Genomic DNA, 18,990 nt, shown 5'->3' with positions numbered 1-18,990 from the left:
AATCACCCTGACACAGCTGTTGCAAGGCGTGCTGGTGACTATTTCAATGACAATGTTATGGCCCATTTTAGACAAATCGTAAAGGAACGGGAGGTACAGAGCTCTATGGACAGAAAGAAGTCCAGTGACTCTGAAGCTGGTCCTAGTGGCATTAAAAGAAGAAGGGAAGTAACCCCGGAAAAGGACTTGCCTCCTCAAGTGTTAATGGAAGGGGATTCCCCTTCTAAACACTAACACTCTCTCTCCCCTCCTCCCATCCCATCAATCATCACCAGATCTTCAATAAAAGTAAGTGTCATGTAATTGTGCATGCCTTTTTCAGTTTGTGTGTACTAAAATTAACATTTTTTTGTGGTAAAAAAATTTTTTTTTCATACTTTTGGGTGTCTTGCACGGATTAATTTTATTTCCATTATTTCTTATGGGGAAAATTAATTCGCATAGCGAACATTTCGCATAACGACCAGCCCTCTTGCACGGATTAAGTTCGCTATGCGGGGGTCCACTGTAGTGTAAATCTTAATATCACTGATTGCAAAAAAGATTTACGAGTTCTGGTTAGCAGTAATCTAAAACCAAGACAACAGTGCATAAGTGTTCACAATAAAGCAAATCGAATTCTTGGCTTCGTGTCAAGAAGCATAAATAACAGGAGCCCTCAGGTTGTTCATCTCTATATATTATATTACAGTGTGGATATATGCAAATGCGCTGGAAAACATACAAAGGAGGATGACAAAGTTGATCCCATGTATCAGAAATCTTTCCTATGAGGATAGACTGAGGGTCCTGAATCTGTGCTCTCTAGAAAGGCATGGAATTAGGTGGGATATGATTCAGGTGTATAAATGGACAACAGGAATAAAGAAAAGGAATGTAAATAATGTGCTATAACTAACTTACTAAGACAGGACTCACAGCAATGGTTTCAAGTTGGAAAAATTTAGATTTAGCAAGGATATAGGAATGCATTGGTTTGGTAATAAAGTTGTGGATGAGTGGAAGAAACTCCTAAGTAGCATCATTGAAGCTAAAACATTGTGTAGTTTTAAAAATAGGTTAGACAAATATATGAGTGGGTGTGGGCAGGTGTGAGTTGGACCTAACTAGCTTGTGCTAATAGGTCTGATGCAGTGCTCCTTCCTTCTTAAGTGGATGTGACTTGGACCTGATTAGCTTAGGCCAGTAGGTGAATTAGACCTGCCTAGCATGGGCCTGCTGCAGTGCTCATTCTTTCTTATAAAAACATAAAGAATGAACACTGCAGCAGGCCAACTGGCCCATGCAAGGCAGGTCCAATTCTCCTACTGGCTTAAGCCAGCACCCTAACCTAGTCAGGTCAGGTCACATTCACTTAAGGAAGGACCATGGCATATGACCTAGTAGCACAAGCTAGTCAGGTCCAACTCTCACCCACCCACACCCACTCATGTATTTATCTAACCTATTTTTAAAACTACACAATGTCTTAGCTTCTATGTTGGTACTCGGGAGTTTGTTCCACTCATCCAAAATTCTATTACCAAACCAGTGCTTTCCTATATCCTTCCTGAATCTGATTTTTCCAACTTAAAACCATTGCTGCAAGTCCTGTCTAGGCTAGATATTTTTAGCATGCTATTTACATCCCCTTTATTTATTCCTGTTTTCCATTTATACACCTCAATCGTATTCCCCCTAATTCTACGCCTTTCTAGAGAGTGCAGATTCAAGGTCCTCAGTCTATCCTCATAGGGAAGATTCCTGATGTGTGGGATCAACTCTGTCATCATCCTTAGTACGTTTTCCAGAGCATTTATACCCTTCCTGTAATACAGTGACCAGAACTGTGCAGCATAATCTAAACGATGCCTAACCAAAGATAATGTATATAGAGTTGAGAAACAACCTGAGGACTTCTATCATTTATACTTCTTGATATGAAGCCAAAGATTCTATTAGCTTTATTGCAAACACTTATGCACTGTTGTCTAGGTTTCAGATTACTGATAACCAGAACTCCTAAATCCTTTTATGTTCTTAAATTGTTCGGAAGATGGTAATGTGACCAATTTTACACAAAATTAAGCAAACTTCCATATTAAAACAGAATCCAGAATGAACACTGTAGGCATTCCAACCATTAAAGCAATCTATCCTTGGTTCATTAATCACTTTCAGAATCACTCAAGAAACACTGCTGTGACAAGTGCACATGTTTTCAAGAGAAAACTGGACAAGTATCTCCACCAGGGGCCTGATCAACCAGAATGTGATATGTGGGCCATTGTGCCACCAGCAGCAACAGCCTGGTTGACCAGGCAATCACCAGACAAGCTTGGCCCAGGGGCAGGCTCTGGGAAAAGAAAACTCAAAACTCACCAAAGGTACAAGATATCAATGGTAATGCAATAAAATATTATTATTACTATTGTTGTTATTATTATTATTATTATTTAAAAATAGTACTGTAAAAATGGTTATAACTATGACCATAATTTTTAAAAAGGTGGACCGGTAAGCCAGCAGAAGGCCTCGGTCAGATGACCAAAAGCTCCAACAGTGGGTCATCACATGACTAAGACCTACGTCAGCAAATACTTATCCTATTTTTTGACGAACCTTACTTAACCCTAAAAATAGTTAGTATCCAGACCAGCTACTTGTGTGATTTAAGCATACTTTTATTCTTTATAACTCAACCTAAAATATCTAACATAACTTAACCTACTCTGCCAGTGGTAAGTTTATTTAGGTACAAGCACATATAAGTACAGTTACACAAATTTAGGTGAAATACAATTATCATACCTAGGATAACCCAATAAAAGTCATAGTGGCTTATTTCCATTAGGGTCCTTGATTTCCATTGGTAGATAAGGAAATGCTAGCATGTCTGTTTACATTTGTTGTGATTAGATGAGGCAAGTTAACTAAAATGACACTAATCACTGATTAACCAGATGTAGCATCCCTCGCCCAGCTGCCGGTGAGGGTGGACGTTTGCTACTCCTCTCTGACAGGCGCAAGTGCTAGCCAGGCTGTCACAATGGTGGATGGGGTGCGACGCAGAATTAACACTGTCGGTATAGAATTACTGAGAGGTACAATTAATCAAGATTCGGCGTTGACGTTGTTGCCTCTAATTATTCGAGAGACATATGGGATTGAGGATTGTGACCTTTACGGTGTAGCCTTAAATGGAAACTACCGAATGTTCATGAAACTGCTGTCATCACAGGTGTATGAGGATCTACTTGCTCATTATCAGGATGTTGCTATCGAGGTTAACGAGGACATCCTGGTAAAGATGGTCGATGTTTCAAGTCAATTTACGTATGTAAAGTTACATAATGTGCCTTTCGAGGCAAATGAAGCTGACCTACGTAGTGTGTTCGGGAAGTTTGGAACTGTACACGTAGCTCAACAAGGCAAGTGGATGGCAGGGGCTTATGTGGGTTATCCAGAAGGTAGTTTTAGCCTAAAGATGACTCTGAGGCAACCTAAACCTTCGTATGTGTTCTTAGAGGAATTTAGGACACAAATACTTGTAACTTACGCTGGCTAACGTAGAACTTGTAGACTGTGTGATGGTTATGATCACATAGCGGCTGAATGTGTGCGGAGGACTGGCCAGGGAATACCAAGGAGTGACATTTCGAGGCGAGGACCTACAGTGACTGATCAGAACCGCCAGGATAGACGTAGGCGTGGTCGGTTATGGAGTGAGGAAGTGGAGGAAATGCAACATGAGGTGGAGCATGAGGGTGCAGTGCAGCAATTGAGTGCGTCTGCAGAGGATGTGATGCACGAGGTGGACAAGGATGTACCGAATGACGTAGAAATTGACGTAGTGCTTGAGACAGTTTTGCAGGAGATGTTCCCTAAATCGGAGGAAGCCTTGACAGAGGTAACGACGGGAGACCAGGTACCGGGACAAGGGGAAGCATGCGGGTCTGGAGAAAGGAATGTAATGTCGGCTTGGCCAAGTAGTGAGAAGGGGAATGAGGTGATAGAGGTGGAGGTGCACAATGAGGAAGGTCAGGAGGCAAGCATGGCGGAAGAGGAAGTGTCGAGGAAGCGGGCAGCTGTCACGTCTGACTCTCATGACGTCCTCACTCCAGCACAAAGACCAGGGAAAAAGGCGGGGATTGAAGGTGTGTGTAGAGGCACAGAGAAAAAGAAACGCCAGCAAGGGGTTAGGAGTGGAGGGGGTGGGGTGAGTGCCAAGGACGGTGTGTATGAGGCTACTGGACAGCGGAAAAATGTGGTGGGGAAAAGTGGGTGGAAAACGTAAGCAGGCCTAAGGTGTATGACAATTAATGTTAATGGTTTATGTAAGAGTGGTAAGTGTGTATGGTTGCGAGGACTGCTGTATCGTTACAAGGTAGATGTTGCCTTTATACAAGAGCATAACTTGAAAGCAGAAAAAAATGCTGGAGGTGGATGGATATAGGGCTTTTGTAATGCCAACGACACGTTTAAAAGGCGAAGTAGGTGTTTTAATTCGTGAGGCAAGCCCGTTTGTTTTGCAAAGGTTTGAGGGGGGGGGTGAGGGAAGAATAATGAGAGTGGACGGGTGGTGGATGCGTGAACGCGTGTCCTTTGTTGGAGTGTATGCTCCGGCGGAGAACGATGTGAGGGTAAAATCGGCATTTGTAAGGGATGATCTGGTGTATTTCTTGAGAGCGCTGCCCAGGGTTGCATTGATTGGGGGAGATTGGAATTGTATAATACGGAGATTTGATGTGACGCCAGCAGGGGCGGGATATTTTTCAAACGTGTTGCGAGATCTGTGTAGAGATATTGGAGTACGAGATGCATTTTGGGGTGGAATAGGTGAAGTGCAGCATACGTATGAAAGGAGGGAATACGCAGCTAGACTGGATAGGATCTATATAACGCAAGGGGTTTCAGTAGAGTCTTTTAACACTATAGAAGCAATTTATTCAGATCACAGGGCAGTGGTGGTGGGGGTGGCATGGGATTCGTTAGTGAAACGGTTTGAAAGCTACTGGAAATTAAACACGCGACTCCTTGAGGATGAGGAAGTGGAGGTGGGGTTTGCTTCGTTGTGGAGGAAGCTAAGTGAGGAGGCAAAAAGGGTTGATAATGTTGTACGTTGGTGGGACAGTGTGGCCAAGGAGAGGATTCGTAGGTTTTACGTGGGTGAGGGGAAGCGTATAAATCGACTGAAGTATGGATTAACAAATTATTTGGAAAGTAGAATAGGATACTATCATGAGCAAGGAGTGGTGGGAGGGGTATTCCAAACAGAGGCAATAGATGATCTGAAGAGCAGGTTAAGAGAGGTGCAGGAGGAGAGATTTCATGCGGTGCGGGTGCAGGCGGGTGTGGAGGAAGTGCTTTGGGGGGACAAGCCATTGGCATGTGTGTTGAGGAGACAACAGCAGAGGAGGACAGCAACCACAATAGCAGATTTGGAAGTGCACACTGAGGTGAAAGGTTTTAGGGAGGGGCAGGTGTTAAAAACAACGGAGGGGATGAGTATGTTCGCGGATGCATGGTATGGGCATTATTGGAAAAGTAAAGGAGTTAATAGGGAGGATCTTGATGGGGTGTGTGCTGTAGAGCCCATAGCTCTGGGGAGAAAGGACAGGGAAGCTTTGGGTGGTGAGATTGAAGAGGGGGAGATATGGAGAGCGCTTGTAGACATGTGCAGAGGCAAAGCACCAGGTATTGATGGACTACCAAGTGAATTTTACTTAAAACATTGGGATCTGTTAAGGGGTTTTTTAGTAACGCTGTTCAATAGAATGAAAGACGGGGGAGAACTGGGCGAGACGCAAAGTACAGGGGTCGTTGTGCTTGTGCCTAAGGGTAAGGGGCAGAGTACACTTAAGGATTACAGGGCGATTACTCTCATGTGTGCGGACTATAAATTGTTCGCGAAGATTTTGGGGAATAGGTTAAAATGTGTAGTGGGACGTGTAGTTTCAAAAGGTCAACTAGGGTTGCCAGGACGGTCGATGGTCATGGAGCACGGAATTCTAAAGGGGTTTGTTGAGAGTTTTGAGGGGACGCAGGAAGGAGGGGGTATGGTGGCGACTGATTGGCAGGGTGCTTATGATCAGGTGGAAAGGGAGGGCTTAAGACAGATCCTTAGCAAACAAGGTTTTGGGGATGAGATTGTGGGGTGGGTTGAAACGTTGTATAAAGGGGCAAAAGCGAGAATTCAGATCAATGGACGTGTGGGAGGTGTGGTGAACATGGGTAGGGGCTTGAGGCAGGGTTGCCCACTATCACAGTTATTATTTGCATGTGTGCAAGATCCATTTTATAGGTTGGTTGAGACCAGTGTGTGGGGGGGAGGGGTCGAGGGAGGGCTTGATTAGGCATCATGTGGTAGGTTACATGGATGACACGACACTCCTAGTCCGGAAGGGAACAAGATTGAGAGAGCTGGGAGGAGTGGTTGGCATGTTTGGAGGGGCGACAGGCATGGCGGTAAACGTTGAGAAAACAAAGATCATGGGGCTAGGGGAGTGGAGAGACAGAGTTGATTGGGACTGTGATGTGGTGAGAAGGCAGGAAGGACAGTTATTAATATGTGGCATTTTGTATGGAGCGACCATACGGGAGGCTAGGGAGGCGAATTCGTTGAGAATGGTGGAACGCGTGGAACATCGGTTGGGGATGTTACGGCCTTATCACTTGACATCATTGCAACGGGCGATTGTTATTAATGTATTGCTGTACAGTAAGGTATGGTATGTAGCAGCAGTTTTTCCATTGCTGAGGGCTGAGATTACTCATATCCTTAGAAGTGTTTTTAGGTTCTTATGGGGCTCAGGATGTGAATGGATGAAGAGGGAGGTGGTGACTTTGCCGGTGAAGAAGGGAGGTTTAGGTTTGTTGGACCTGGGAAGGAGGGTGAAATGCATTTTCGTCAGGTGGGAGTGGAAAAGATTAGGGGGACAGAGGGGGACATGCATGCAAAGGTTGCATGATATTTTGAGGGGAATGTATGTGGGTGGGGAATGGAGGGAGTGTGAGATTTTGTTGAGGGCACTTTTGTGGGCGCGCGAGCCAGACAAATTAAAGGTGAGGGATTTATATCAAATATTGAGGGTAGAGGAGACGGCCCCAGTTGAGGGGCTGTTCCCGATGTATGCATGGGGCGCTATATGAAGTCTGTTCGGTAAACTAAAGCTAGGGCCCAGGGTGCGAGAGATCATGTTTAAATTTTTACATGGGATTTTGCCTACTGGATCAGTCCTCAGAAATAGACGTGTCGTAGAGGAGGGTTGGTGTGGGTTATGTGGGGAGTTGGAGACAGCCTATCATGTGGTATACTTTTGCGATTATTTGGGGAGTGTGAGGGAATGGCTGGGGAAAGTGGTCAGGAGGATAGGAGGAACTGGGGTGTCAGTGTTGAGAGCGCTGAGTCTTGATATAGGGGGGGTGGGGGAGAATGTGGCACGGGGAGTAGCTTATATCATGGTGGATTTCATGTACATATCGTGGGGAATGAGAGGGGTGGATAATGGGGAGATGAGGAAACGAGTTTTAGCGAGGTTTTTTTGTAGGACAATGAATAGGAATCGGGAAATTTATGGGAGGAGATGGGAGGGAGATTTCACTGAGGGTTACAGGTCCATCACTGTTGGGGAGTTGCTAGAGTTGTGAGGGGGGGGAAGTGGGTTTAGATTGTTGTGTAAAGCATTTGATAAAAAAGGGGGGGTACTAAACGGGCTTGCCAAACGAAAGATGTTGGTTTGGTGTGCATGTGCGTGGGTGAGTGATAAGTGCAAGAGAGAACGATTGTGTGTAATTGGGATGTGCATGGGAGTGCTGAGTTCATGCGTTCTTAGTGTTATTTAATATTTGTTAATTAATGCCTTCTGCTGAAGGCTATCGTAGTAGCGTATAATAGTAGAAGTCTGAGAATGCTGCATGGGACAGCAATAAAGATAGGATTTGACTCCCATTGTAAACTAATTCAGTTTATAATGTATATATATACATATGTATATATAAATAATGTTAGGACAGCAGCTGGCATTTTCACTACTGTAGAGTTGTTATTGTTTTCAATATAATATGTTCTTAAGTTTAATTTAGTATGGTTAGTTTATAAGTTAAATAAACAACGGTGAAATGCTGTACATTTTGGTGAGCTGGGGTAAAATGGGGGGGGGGGTTATACTGCTTGCATTTTTTGCGGCATGTAATTATTGTGTTTGTATATTGAAATTAGCAGTCGGGAAGGAGTAAGAGAATTCTTTATTTTGTATTACTTGAATAGCTATATTTTGTAGTAATGAATTATGTATATGGCAGTATTCACCTATTAGCTGCATGAAGTGTATATATTTGACATATTACTGCGTATTCCAGTGTATAGAAATTGATGAATTTATATTGTCTGTCGATGCTCTCATACTGTATGCTTTTGTTAATGTATTGTATGTTATAAATAAAATATAAAAAAAAAATCCTAAATGGGTCATTTATTAAGGGGAAGAGCCACACCTAAAATCCACAGAGGCCATTCAGCACCTAGGCGATAGGAGGTAATTAGGTTCCAAAGGATGAGAGGTACAATTCCCTGGATCATGTGGCACTCAGTGACAAAGTTACATTAAGTACAGGTCATACAGCATAGCTATAAAAGAATGCTGGATGTAAATATGAAAATGGTATACAAAACAACAAGTTGATAAGACATGTGAAACATTTAGGCTCTTTTATTCCCAATGGAAATAAGTCACTCTGACTTTTTTGGGTTATCCAGGTTCTGTACACATACGCTGCTATGTATGATAAACAATGTAACTATATTTGTGTATACCTGAATAAACTAATCAAACGTTTCTCCTACACAGTTGGTTGTTCAGCCGAGTAGAGGAAACAGCAGTGCGATGAGGTTATATCATCTTTACATCTCTACGCCACTCAAGGAAGATTCCTTTATGTTGGTGAGGGGCTCTTGATTTAGGGAATTGGATCTGTGAGACCAGTTCCTCGAATTAAGCCTGAATGTCTTCCACATCCCCCCCAGGCGCTGTATAATCCTACGGGTTTAGCGCTTCCCCCTCGATTATAATAATAATACATCTCTACAGCTTCCTCAATATTCGACTGAAACAGCCCACTGTGTAAGCGAAACGTTTGGTAATAAAGACATCTAATTGTTTTAAACGTGTCTTACATACATGAATGTTGGATACTGGAGAGAGTGGCCACTTCAACTATACAGGTAAAGGGGGAAAAACTGTCTCATGTACCTCTTTGAAATAAGGTCTAACTTTTCAAGGGTTATCTCTTTTCATCTTAAAGAGCTTTCAGAAACGCTAGACCAACTTCATATTTAATAAAACACAATTTATGCGCACCTCTGCTAAAACGAAAACCCGCGGCAGACTGAACACTGCAGCAGACATCACCACCTCTCACACTTGCCTACTCTCACACCAGCCTACACACCTTCAAACTTACTACACACTTCCCACATACACTCCTCAAAACTTCCCCTAATAATCAAAATAAAGAGACAAAAACAGCACTTGCTTGAGTATCCTTGTTTACCTACGTGAAGAGCAGCGCCATCTACATCACTGAACATATGGTTCTTAATTTCTGGCCACTATCACTAAATATATCATTGAGCCTAAAATCCATTGGTTAATCAAAAGTAAATGAAAAATAGGTATTATAGAAAAGACTTTTGTTTGACATGTTGAATGTTCAGCGTGGCGGCTGGCGTGGGGTTGATCAATAATTATTATTTTTTTGGTATGTCCGATTATTATTATAATCAAAAAGAAGCGCTAAGCCACAATGGTTATATTCTCTATAAGGATTACAATGCTGAGTTTACAGAATTTGGTTATTGTGTGGTTTACATGTAGTAAAATAATAATTACAGAGTGTACCACTAGAACACCTAGTATGGCTAGGCATTTCGGGCAGACTTAAATTAAATCTTAAGTTTAAAATATTACAAAATTATGAGGTAAGTTGGTATTATGGCTAAGTGACTAAATACTAGTTTGTGAGTTTAGCAATGTGAATGCTTTTGTTTTGGCACTATACATAGTTTCAGTATTGGAGTATCACAGGCCAACTTATGACTAGTTAAGATTCATTATTTTGAGATTGAGATTGATATTTCTGTTTAAGGTTAAATGGGTGAGTGAGTGTAAGTGTTAACCACCAGGTGGTATTCGTGTAATTAGTTGACAGGGTGTATCAGGGAGATAAGATGTTTTCTGATGGTAGTTTTGAAGGTGATGAATGTGTCTGCAGTTTTAGAATTTTCAGGTAGGGTGTTCCAGATTTTAGGGCCTTTGACATACATTGAATTTTTGTAAAGGTTTAGTCGGACACGGGGAATGTCATAGAGATGTTTGTGTCTGGTGTTGTGCCTGTGGGTTCTGTCGCAACTATCAAGAAAGCATTTTAGGTCAAGGTTAATATTGGAGTTTAAGGTCCTGTTGATGTAGATTGCACAGTAGTAAGTGTGGATGTACTGAACAGGGAGTAAGTTTAGATCTATGAAGAGTGGGGGGAGGGAGGGTGTTGCCAGGGATGGGATTTAGTGATTATTCTTACTGCGGCTTTTTGTTGGGTTATTATTGGCTTTAGGTGTGTTGCTGCAGTTGAACCCCAAGCACAGATAGCATATGTGAGGTATGGATATATAAGTGAATGGTATAGTGTGAGAAGGGCAGTTTGCGGCACGTAGTATCGTATCTTGGAGAGGATCCCAACCGTTTTGGATACTTTTTTGGTTGTGTTGGATATGGGTGCTGAAGTTCTGGTTGTTGTCGAGGTATAGGCCTAGGAATTTGCCCTCATTATGCCTGGCAATTAGTGTGTTGTCGATCTTAATGTTAATTTGCGCATCTCCTGCTCTGCTACCAAACATAATGTAGTAGGTTTTGTCAGTGTTAAGCGTAAGTTTATTGGCTGTCATCCAAGTCGATATTTTGATCAGCTCCTCATTAACAATGGTGTTGAGGGTGGCAAGATTAGGGTGTGAGATGACATAAGTGGTGTCGTCAGCAAAGAGAATGGGGTTCAGGTGTTGAGATACGTTTGGAAGATCATTGATGTATATGAGGAAGAGCAGGGGACCAAGGACACTTCCCTGCGGAACTCCAGTATCAAGTGGCTATGTTGTTGATGCTGTGTCTTTAATGGTGACATACTGATACCTATTAGTAAGGTAAGATTTGAAATATGCAAGCGCATGGCCTCTTATACCATAATGGTCAAGTTTGTGGAGTAGGATGCCGTGGTCTACTGTGTTAGTTAGTTAGTTAGTTTAATATGTTTATTATGCACCCCATACCCATCCTGTGGGCGGTAGTCAAAAGATTACAGAGGTACATAATTGGTCCAGGGACTGGACTCCAAAGTTTTGATAGCTGAGCAAGTTACAGAGGTAATGAATTCACAATTTACAAAGGTAATGAACTCACAAATTACAAAGGTAATGAACTCCGGGTAGGTCTAGTCACAATCATGACAAGTTACAAAGGTATTTACAGATTACAGAGGTACGTAATGGGTCCAGGGACTGGGCCCCAAAGTTTGGATGGCTGAACTAGGTACAAGGTAATGAACTCACAAGTTACAAAGGTAATGAATCCTGTAAGAATGGTTACTTACGTTTATACATGGCTACAATCATGAACAAATTATAGTGTAATGAGCAATTCACACTTCCACACCCGGTCACAACTGTAGTGAGTTATTGGTGCAAATATTGATTGTTGAGTCACACACACACACACACACACACACACACACACACACACACACACACACACACACACACACACACACACACACACACACACACATATATACAAATTCACACACACACACACACATAAACACACACACACACACACACACACACACACACACACACACACACACACACACACACACACACACACACACACACACACACATACACAAACTCATACACACACACGCACACACTCATACCGGTGAAGAGGCGGGGCCAGGAGCTAAGACTCGACCCCTGTCTACTGTGTCAAAAGCTTTTCTTAGGTCAATAAAAATTCCTAGTGGATATTCCTTATTTTCCAATGCTGTGTAAAGCAGATCTAGCATTTTTATGATTGCATCGTTAGTGCTTTTATTTTTCCTGAATCCAAATTGGCAGGGGTTGAGCATGTTTTGTGCCGTTATAAATGAATATAGTCTCCTGTGCACGAGTTTCTCAAAGATTTTGGATAGCAATGGTAAGTTTGATATTGGCCTATAGTTGTTTAAATCTGTAGGCTCACTTCTCTGGAAATGGTAAGAAAGGTAATCTAAACTAATGAAAACCAATGTAAACTAAAAGTAACCGTGTCTTCCTTTGTAGATGACACCCGAATCTGCATGACAGTGTCTTCCATTGCAGACACTGCAAGGCTCCAGGCGGACATCAACCAATATGAAGACAGAAAACAATATGAAGTTCAACGATGAGAAATTTCAATTACTCAGATATGGTAAACACAAGGAAATTAAATCTTCATCAGAGTACAAAACAAATTCTGGCCACAAAATAGAGCGAAACACCAACGTCAAAGACCTGGGAGTGATCATGTCGGAGGATCTCACCTTCAAGGACCATAACATTGTATCAATCGCATCTGCTAGAAAAATGACAGGATGGATAATGAGAACCTTCAAAACTAGGGAGGCCAAGCCCATGATGACACTCTTCAGGTCACTTGTTCTATCTAGGCTGGAATAATGCTGCACACTAACAGCACCTTTCAAGGCAGGTGAAATTGCCGACCTAGAAAATGTACAGAGAACCTTCACGGCGCGCATAACGGAGATAAAACACCTCAATTACTGGGAGCGCTTGAGGTTCCTAAACCTGTATTCTCTGGAACGCAGGCGGGAGAGATACATGATTATATACACCTGGAAAATCCTAGAGGGACTAGTACCGAACTTGCACACGAAAATCACTCACTACGAAAGCAAAAGACTTGGCAGACGATGCAACATCCTCCCAATGAAAAGCAGGGGTGTCACTAGCACGTTAAGAGACCATACAATAAGTGTCAGGGGCCCGAGACTGTTCAACTGCCTCCCAGCATACATAAGGGGGATTACCAACAGACCCCTGGCAGTCTTCAAGCTGGCACTGGACAAGCACCTAAAGTCGGTTCCTGACCAGCCGGGCTGTGGCTCGTACGTTGGTTTGCGTGCAGCCAGCAGTAACAGCCTGGTTGATCAGGCTCTGATCCACCAGGAGGCTTGGTCACAGACCGGGCCGCGGGGGCATTGACCCCCGGAACTCTCTCCAGGTAAACTCCAGGTGACATAACTTAACCTAACCTTATAGTATTCATTTTACTCGCTTATTTTACCCACTTTTTTGCTTATTTACTTTTACTTAGTGGTATTAAGTAAGTAAGTTGTTAATCAGGTACAGGTATACATAAATACACTTACATAGATCATCATACATAGCACCATATGCAAAACAACCACTGTGAAAGGATAGTGAAATTCCAAGCACTTTCGTGACTTCTCACATTATCAAGGAACTATCCTTTCACAGTGGTTGTTTTGCATATTCTGATATCACCTGTTTACTGTGATCTTATTACATAGCAGCATATATGTAGATTACCTAGGATAATCCCAAAAAAGTCAAAGTGACTTATTTCCATTGGAGTCCTTGTGATAAGTATTATTTATATTTAAAGGTTCAAAGTAGTTATAATAAAAGATGGTTTAGAAAGACACGTAAGCAAACACTATAACATATTTATTAGAAAAAGTTTCGGTCCTGGGACCTTGATCACAGAAGTGATCAAGGTCCCAGGACCGAAACGTTTTCTAATAAATATGTTAAAGTGTTTGCTTACGTGTCTTTCTAAACCAACTTGTCGGTATTTATTACCAAGGTTTATACCATAATAAAAGATATACAGGGTAAGGTAAAATCAGTTTTTTACATTGACATTAAATACAGTATCAGATCATTGTACATTTATGTTAGATATAAAAGAAATCACTTTCTTCCCTTTCTGTAGCCATATTCTTTAGGTACATTTTGTCTCTTCTTCAACTGGCTCATGCTTTGACAGGCTTTGGCATGTACAGGTAGTCTATTCCACTCCTTTACTGATGTATACAAAAAAATGTGCTTGAAGCTTGACCACTGACTGTAGGTACTGCAAAGTTACTCACCCTTCCCCTAGTGCTATAATTGCTTTGGTTCGCAGCCTTAACAAAATTGGCAGTAAAATATTCTGGACACTGGCTGCGAGCAATTTTATAAACGTAATTTAACTTTAGTTGTTTTACTCTGTCTTCAACATTCAGCATATCCAGTTGTTGTAATTCATCCTGGCCTAAGTGCTCTCTTGGACCCAGGTCCAGAAGGAATCTCACCATTTTGTTCTGGGTGATTTGTAGCCTATCTTTCATTTCTTTAGTTAAGGTAGAGTACCGTGAAGAGCAAGAGTAATCTATATGGCACTGTTTAAGGGCTAGACATAGGGTCCTGCGAGCCTCAGTAGGCAGACACTGTGCCTGTCTGTAGACGAACTTTAGTCTTTCTTTACTACACCTTAGCAACAGTACTACCAGTAGCAGTAATAGTACTAGTAGTAGCAGTAATAGTACTACTAGTAGCAGTAATAGTAATAGTAACAGTAATAGTACTACTAGTAGCAGTAATAGTACTAGTAGTAGCAGTAATAGTACTACTAGTAGCAGTAATAGTAATAGTAGTAACAGTAATAGTACTAGTAGTAGCAGTAATAGTACTACTAGTAGCAGTAATAGTATGGTAGTATTAATAGTATAGTAGCAGTAATAGTACAGTAGCAGTAATTGTACTAGTAGTAGCAGTACTAGTACTAGTAGTAGCAGTAATTGTACTAGTAGTAGCAGTAATAGTAATAGTAGTAGCAATAATTCAATTCAATTCAATTCAATTCAAAGTTTATTCTCTATAAAGATTACAATGTTGAATTTACAGAATTTGGTTGTTGTGTGGTTTACATGTAGTTAAATAATGATTACAGAGTGTACCACTAGAACGCCTAGCATGGCTAGGCATTTCGGGCAGACTTAGTTTAATTCTTTATTTTAAAATATTACAAATTATGAGGTAAGTTGGTATTATGGCTAAATGACTAAATACTATTTTGTGTGTTTAGCAATGTGAATGCTTTTGTTTTGGCACGGTACATAGTTTCAGTATTGGAGTATCATAGGATTCATTATTTTAAGATTGAGATTAATATTTCTGTTTATGGTCAAATGGGTGAGTGAGTGTGTGAACCACCAGGTGGTATTCGTGTAGTTAGTTGATGGGGTGTATCAGGGAGATAAGATGTTTTCTAATGGTAGTTTTGAAGGTGATGAATGAGTCTGCAGTTCTAGAGTTCTCAGGTAGGGTGTTCCAGATTTTAGGGCCTTTGACATACATTGAATTTTTGTAAAGGTTTAGTCGGACACGGGGAATGTCGTAGAGATGTTTGTGTCTGGTGTTATGCCTGTGGGTTCTGTCACAACTATCAAGAAAGCGTTTTAGGTCAAGGTTGATATTGGAGTTTAAGGTCCTGTTGATGTAGATTGAACAGTAGTAAGTGTGGATGTACTGAACAGGGAGTAAGTTTAGATCTATGAAGAGTGGGGGGTGTGTTGCCAGGGATGGGATTTAGTGATTATTCTTACTGCAGCTTTTTGTTGGGTTATTATTGGCTTTAGGTGTGTTGCTGCAGTTGATCCCCAAGCACAAATAGCATAGGTGAGGTATGGATAAATAAGTGAGTGGTATAGTGTGAGAAGGGCATTTTGCGGCACGTAGTATCGTATCTTGGAGAGGATCCCAACTGTTTTGGATACTTTTTTGGTTATGTGTTGGATATGGGTGCTGAAATTCAGGTTGTTGTCAAGGTATAGGCCTAGGAATTTGCCCTCATTATGTCTGGCAATTAGAGTGTTGTCGATCTTAATGTTAATTTGTGCATCTCCTGCTCTGCTACCAAACATAATATAGTAGGTTTTGTCAGTGTTAAGCGTAAGTTTATTGGCTGTCATCCAAGTCGATATTTTGATCAGCTCCTCGTTAACAATGGTGTTGAGGGTGGCAAGATTAGGGTGAGAGATGACATAAGTCGTGTCGTCAGCAAAGAGAATGGGTTTCAGATGTTGGGATACGTTTGGAAGATCATTGATGTATATGAGGAAGAGCAGGGGACCAAGGACACTTCCCTGCGGAACTCCAGTATCAAGTGGCTGTGTTGTTGATGCTGTGTCTTTAATGGTAACATACTGATACCTATTAGTAAGGTAAGATTTGAAATAAGCAAGCGCATGGCCTCTTATACCGTAATGGTCAAGTTTGTGGAGTAGGATGCCGTGGTCTACTGTGTCAAAAGCTTTTCTTAGGTCAATAAAAATTCCTAGTGGATATTCCTTATTTTCCAATGCTGTGTAAAGCAGATCTAGCATTTTTATGATTGCATCGTTAGTGCTTTTATTTTTCCTAAATCCAAATTGGCAGGGGTTGAGTATGTTTTGTGCTGTTATAAATGAATATAGTCTCCTGTGCACGAGTTTCTCAAAGATTTTGAATAGCAATGGTAAGTTTGATATTGGCCTATAGTCGTTTAAGTCTGTAGGGTCACCACCTTTATGTATTGGTGTAACCCTTGCCATCTTGAGTAGTTTCGGGAAGGTGTTAGTTTCTAGTGACTTGTTAAAAAGTAATGAAATAGCATGCGAAAGGAAATGGGCCGCTCGCTTGTACAGTAATGGTGGGACATTAGACAGATTCCCCAAGTTGTTTTTAAGTGACTTTATAATCTCGGTGACTTCCGAGGGCTCAGTTGGTGCAAGATAGAAGGAATTTGGGAAATTCCCATCTAGGTAGTCCCCGGCATGGGCATTGGTATGTGAAATTTTATTGGCGAGATTAGATCCTATGGTTGAGAAGAAGTTTATCTTGTTAGCTGTGTCAGTGGGATGTAGTGGTGTTTCATTAGGTTTAGTTAGGACAATATTCTTGTTTTTTTTTCTGTTTGTGGGTCCCTAGAATCTGAGAGAGTGTTTTCCAGGTCTTTTTTATATCTCCTCTAGTGTCTGTGAATCTACTGGAGTAGTATAGTTGTTTGGCTTTCTTTATTACTTTGGTGAGAACTGATGAATAGTGTTTAAGAATATCTTTGTGTATTAAGCCCTGTCTATATTGCTTTTCATACTGGTGTTTCTTGTCAATGGATTTCAGAATGGTGCTGGTTAGCCATGGGCAACCAAGCCGTTTGTTTGTGATCTGTTTCGTTTTTATAGGACAATGTTTGTTGTATAGTCTAAGTAATTTGTTAAGAAAAATGTCTGTCCAGTCATCAATACCATTGGCCTTGGAGAATTCTGTAGGCCAGTCAACAATCTCTAGGTCAGCTGTGAACTTCCTTTTTGAGGCCTCGTCATGGAGTCTAAATGAGACTTTGTTGTATTCAAGTGGTGGTTTATTAATGTTTGTCAGGAGGAAGGTAGGGTAGTGGTCTGTAGTGCTATCTGTGATTATCCCTGATTTAAGGGGGGCTAGTATATTGGTCCATATGTGGTCTATTATGGTTGCACTTGTCTCAGTGAGCCTGGTTGGTTTAGTTATTGTTGGTATGAGAAGTGTGTTGTTCATATTGTTGATGAAATCAGTTACAGGCTGATCATCTAGTAAGCCAAGGTTGATGTTGAAGTCTCCAGCTAAGAGAAGGTGGTGCTTATTCATTTGTCTGCTTGTTATTAGTGACTTTAATTTCTCACTGAAATTTGGGATGTTTGTGTGAGGTATCATGTAAATGGCACCGATTGTTATAGGTGTCTTAAGGTTTTTTACAGTAAAATTAGCAAAAATGTATTCCCCATATTCATCACTAAAGCAAGTGGTGCTAATACAAGATAATTGGTTAGAGTAATAGATTGCAATACCACCCCCAACTTGGTTTGGTCTGCAGTTGTGAATTGCTGTGTATCCTGGTAGAGGGTAGATATCTATTGTGTCCTGCTTAAGCCAGGTCTCAGTAAGAATAATGCAGGAGAAGGGTGTCTTTAGTGATTCAAGGAGTGCCAGGAGGTCATCATAGTGTTTACTTAAGGACATGATGTTGTAGTTAAGTACTGATAGACTTTTAGCATTGTTTAGGATAGTGCTGGCTTGTGATGCTGTGTAATAAAGGCAGTTACTTTCCAATAGGTTTTGATTGGGTGTCAGATTATGGAGGTTTAGATCAGGGTCAACGTGATCAATCATCTTCTAGGTTTAAATTATGGTTATTTATATCCTGAGTTATGTGTTGAGTTCTAGTACTGATATCTGTAGTGGTGGGAAGCTTGGATAAGTATATAGCTAGAGTATTTTGGTCATATAGAGTATAGTCACTACTACACATAATGAAGTTGATGTTGTCTATGTGTTGTGCTGGAATGAACTAAAGTACAACTAGGTATAAACTAGTAATATAAAAATACAAATTTAAAATAGAACAAGACTCTCACTTGTAATTGCACTAAGGTCTAATATAATGACTTTTGTGGAGTCTATGTTTTGAGCTAGAATGAGCTATAGTACAACTAGATTTAATCTAATAGTATAAAAATACAATAGTACTAGTAGTAGCAGTAATAGTACTACTAGTAGCAGTAATAGTACTACTAGTAGCAGTAATAGTAATAGTAGTAGCAGTAATAGTAATAGTAGTAACAGTAATTGTACTAGTAGTAGCAGTATTTGTACTAGTATTAGCAGAAATAGTAGTAGTTGCAGTAATAGTACTAGTAATAGCAGTAATAGTACTACTAGTAGCAGTAATAGTACTACTAGTAGCAGTAATAGTAATAGTAGTAGCAGTAATAGTAATAGTAGTAGCAGTACTAGTACTAGTAGTAGCAATAATATTACTAGTAGTAGCAATAATATTACTAGTAGTAGCAGTAATAGTACTAGTATCAGCAGCAGTAATAGTAATAGAAACAGTGTAT

At 40.9% G+C, this 18,990-nt stretch overlaps 1 protein-coding gene across 7 annotated transcripts in view; it reads right to left on the bottom strand.

Moving 5' to 3' along the window:
- Nipped-A (Transcription-associated protein Nipped-A) overlaps window positions 1-9,586 on the bottom strand; it is a 362,660-nt gene extending 353,074 nt beyond the window's left edge. For 4 of the 7 annotated variants that reach the window (XM_070092733.1, XM_070092739.1, XM_070092738.1 and 1 more), the window contains exon 1: window positions 9,514-9,586. The gene's annotated coding sequence lies outside the window, so the exon portion shown is untranslated. Of the gene's footprint in view, window positions 1-9,338; window positions 9,362-9,513 lie in introns of those variants that run through there. The other 3 variants (XM_070092734.1, XM_070092736.1, XM_070092737.1) reach the window with 3 other exon arrangements.
- Between the last annotated feature and the right edge of the window lie 9,404 nt (window positions 9,587-18,990).

Source organism: Cherax quadricarinatus, chromosome 40 (assembly GCF_038502225.1).
Source record: "Cherax quadricarinatus isolate ZL_2023a chromosome 40, ASM3850222v1, whole genome shotgun sequence".
Lineage (NCBI taxonomy): Eukaryota > Metazoa > Arthropoda > Malacostraca > Decapoda > Parastacidae > Cherax > Cherax quadricarinatus.
Note: the sequence above shows the minus strand (reverse complement) of the source record. Positions and strands in the feature narration are given on the sequence as shown.